Here is a 4,527-nt window from a genome sequence, read left to right as displayed (position 1 = left end):
ATCTGAAAGCAAAAAGGTAAAAGCATGTAAAACTAACTATAAACAACTAATGTATTTTTTACTTTCTCCAACATTCAAATGTGAAGCATTACCCTCTTGAAGTGCTGTGCAATAAATCAATTACACCTTAGTTCCTAAGTTCCTAGGAAAATAACAATGTACTGAGTAAATTTAATCACTGTATGAATTAGACATTTAACCATTTAGTTTAGGATCATCATCATCTTGAAATGGATTGTGAAAACATCCATTAACACGGTTAATTGACAATTCTATTCTAAGAAAATGAATGACAAAACAGTAAGAAAACTAAGCAACTATGTATTCTTATTACTTCAATATTAATTCAGTTTGAATACAGAGTCTTTTTTCTCCACAATATATCTTAGAAGAACAAGGCTGCATAGTTGTGATTTATCATTATGCTATTGATTAAAAAATGAAATGAAATATCATCCTAATTTAGAAAACAGATTTGCTGAAAACAGAGTAATGGAAATTGAACTAAAAACAACAAATGAAAAACATCCTTCAATGCAAGGGCCCTCTGCAACTGACGTGGTTGGAATGCTAGCTAGTTAAGGATTCACTTTAAACAATCATTGGCAAAACAAAGTTTGTATTGTAAAAAAAACAAAGTCTGAATATAGAGTATCAGCAAAAAGCCTGAACTTAATGTAATTCCTTCTAACTTCTCTCCCTTCTCTCGGTTACATGCAACTGATATTTAAAGGAAAATAACATAACTGTTTATGAGATAACCTTGCTACAGGTGGCTAATTCGAATTAAATGTAACATGACTATTTATGAGATAAACTTGCCACATGTGGCTAATTCGAATTAAATGTAACATGATTTTTTATGATATAAACTTGCTATAGGTGGCTAATTCGAATTGCAATAGGACTGTTTAAACTTTTGATTAGCTAAAAGTGGCTAATTCGAATTAGATTTGCAACAGAAATGTTAGACTCTTGATTAGCTATGAAAGAGCAAATCAAGAGTCCTACTACTTTCCGATAACATACATTGACTCCATCTTTGACCATGACTTTAGGCTTGCTTTTTTGTCGATCTGGACCGAGTGAATAGGATAGAATCCATGTGGAGATGATTCTAGAAATGCCCATGTGGCCCAATTCTTCATTTGACACCTGGAGCCTGCAAAACCATGAGAGTAGCTATGGAATCCACAGTTAGCTGCAGAATAGGCTGCGTTCTGTAGCTAATTTGCAAAAATCTATTCAAATAGCAAGAAACCTAGCATTTATCATTGATTGGGTCTGTAATCTAATGAGAAAGTGAGGGGAAAAGGTGAGAAAAAATGTCAAGGAGAGGGTAATTCTGAGGTTCAACAAGTACAATCTAATATATGCTATCAACAAACCCAACCCAACCCCTTACAATATGAAACATAATTGAATTTATACAAGTTCGAAAACCCATATTTGGCTCAAATGAGGAAAACTACTAAACTGAACTATTAGCTATCAATACTGGTAAAGACTGTCAAAATTAGCTCTTGTTGAGTCTAATCCATGATTGAAAGCATGGATTAGACAAAATTCATTACATAGCTAGAGTTTCTCTTCATGCAGCCAACATTCATGTATGACGAATTCCCTGCAAAACCCATGTTCTCATTTGATTTGGAAGTGAGTGGAACATAGCTAACTGACAATTTTGTTGCAGGAAATCTACGTGGTTGCAGGAAATCCGCGTCTGCAGGAATTTCAGAGCATTTTCAGGAAATGTTACCGCATGAGCTGTCCACAGGAAATTGCGGGACTATTTCGAACCAAAGTAAATCTGCATAAGATTTCTAGATTATTTGGCATGATAATTCAATAAGGAAAGAGCTAGCTTAAGGAATACTTAAGATTAAGGTAAAATGACACTTTTTATGTTAATTTGCATACCTCAAGTATATAGCACCCCTTTGGCCAAAACCTAGATGATACAACCGAAATAAGCACAATTAGGGGTCAAGGAGAGTTCAAAATGGGAGAGGTAGAGTCTAGGAAAGTTGTCAAAATTAGGCAAAACTGGGTCTCAACATCTCCCCCACACCTAGCTTCTTGCATGTCCCTTATGCAAGAAAAAAAGTTGCACCCTAAAAAAAAAATGAAATCAGTCATTGTACTGGGCTGCAGCTATTGTAGCCAACTGATCCAATTGGTTCCCACTGGATTCTGCCTGAATATGACCCCTGTTTAACTCATTTTTCTTCTTCAGATGGTAAATCTAAGCCTGCTTCTTCTTCATGATTTGAGCTGCCTTATGATGCCATTCCTCATGTTCTTTCTGCATGCGTAGTTTGTTTTCTTTCAGAGTCTTGTTCTCCTTCCTCAAAGCTCATTCCGAAACAATGAGCTCAGTGATAATCTCCTCCAATTCCTGTAGAGTCCACTTTTTCTGGGGAGTTACTTCCCCTTCATGATGTCCTTGGAAAGATTGGGGCATATTAAGGTCCTCTTGTTGTTCTTCTACTATTTCATTTCCACTTTCATGCAACGGGGGATCCTAGAAGGACATTACTTCTCCACATATGAATTTAGCGGACTCTACATTCTCTTTTCCTTTAGGCGGGCCGTGAAGCTTTTCTTTATTTTTATCATATTTCTCAGGAACTACCCCCACTTCTGTAGTGTCCTTTATGGCCATCTTGACAGCCTGGTGATGAGCACTAGTATTGCAGCAAGAATGTTGCAACTCCTAAGGCTACCAACTTTACTTCATCAACCCAGGGTTCATACAAACTTGGAGGTGAAAGTGTTTTATACACAAATAAATGCAAGGGTCCACTCTTTTGTCATAGTTGAGCTAGGTGATAGACCACTAGGGTTTCTCAAACCAACCTTCAATTAATTTAGAAGAAGTTTGATTACCAAATGAGAAAGGACAATTTTACCCTAATTGAGAGAATTGAAATGCTACCTACTACAGTAAAGAAATATTGAAATAGGCGCTTAAAACACACCAGTCATCTAGCTATTTGTTAAGATACCTTGCTCTAGAAGAATTCTAAGCTAACACATGTGAAACCCTAACTAATCTAAGCATGCAATATGATCTAATCAAACACTTAACTGTTGTGCATATGAATAAGCATAACGACCTTTTCTTTTTGTCCTTTTGTGAAAACATGAAGGTTAATTCTTCTTGATTGTATGGAAGGTGGGTTAGGTGTGGAGAGAGATGGTTGTGATGGGTCAGATGGCTTGGGAGGAAATAAGGGGTCTTCTCCTATCTTTGGTGATGCATTTCTCACAAATCGGCCTCAAAACTAGCCACTATAGGTCATCCTACAGGATGTCCTAATTCACCTACAAGATCCCCTGTATTCCTACAGGAAAAATTCAAAAGCATAAATAGTGATTCAGAGAGTGGTATAGGGCTCAGGGAAGGTGAGTGGTGGAAGGAATAAGGCAAGGAAGTAGTTAGGACTCCCTCAAAAATCAAACCAAAGTTGTATGATGGTTGGATTTTCTCAACAAGCATGGCAAGTTGTCCTTATGAAATGATAACTCGGATTATGCACTTAGTGGCTTTTGGAAATCATGGATGGGTGAGGTTAGGCTGAGGCTGTTGATATGAGGTCTTCTTGCACTATTGAAACTCTTGCAATATACACATCATTGTTGGCATTTACACATAAACCATGTCAAAACAAGAAAGGTTTTCAACAACATAGGAAAACAAAATTTCATGATTTATTTCCCTAGTTCATGCATGGAAATTCTTGCAGCCTATTTTGAACACACCATGAAATCAAATACAAATATTAATATTGTTGGAGAGGTAAATCCCCTCTGCGGATAGAGGCGATCCCACTAGCCCAAAATGGGTCTAGCAACAATCAATCACACTATTATGCAAGTTCCTAGTTGTAAATCGAAAGTGGATAAGAAGAACCAACCTGGAATCCAACGCTATTGTCGTAGATGAGTCGATATCTCCATTCTCCAGCTCTGGCAGGTCACAATCCTATCGATCTCCGCGTATGGACACCTGCACATGCAAAGAGCGAAGCGAATACAAGCATAAAATCCACGATATACAACTATATATCAGTCAGAAAGGACATAAATCAAACATCATCATCATGAACAGTAAGATTGGAACCATAATAATAGTCGTTTATTAATGAACAAACAGAGAAAATTACAACCAATGTTCTGACGTTGAATCTCTCCTCTGGCTGGGCAAGCAGCTACATATGCCTTGCAATAGGTCCTTCTCTCTCTCTTTACTTGTGGATACACAGTTCAGACTTCCGGCAACATAAACTCACTATAATCAATACTAGCACCAATACATCAGAACTCAAGAACTCCAGCACTTCGGAACTAGCTTGTCAAGTGCATGAGGATGGGCTTTTATAGATGGAGAAGGGAAGAAGATACAATGCATCCAGACACTCATTGTGGATTGACATTATCCCCAAAAAGCTGTTGTGGATAGATGATGAGGATAGATGATGAGTCTCGACATCTTTAAAGCCAGCTTTATTCCAAAAAGACTGA

This window comes from Pinus tabuliformis, chromosome 1_2 (genome assembly GCF_031772625.1).
Source record: "Pinus tabuliformis cultivar Carrire ecotype Pingquan chromosome 1_2, CPIR1, whole genome shotgun sequence".
Classification (NCBI taxonomy): Eukaryota; Viridiplantae; Streptophyta; class Pinopsida; order Pinales; family Pinaceae; genus Pinus; species Pinus tabuliformis.
Note: the sequence above shows the minus strand (reverse complement) of the source record.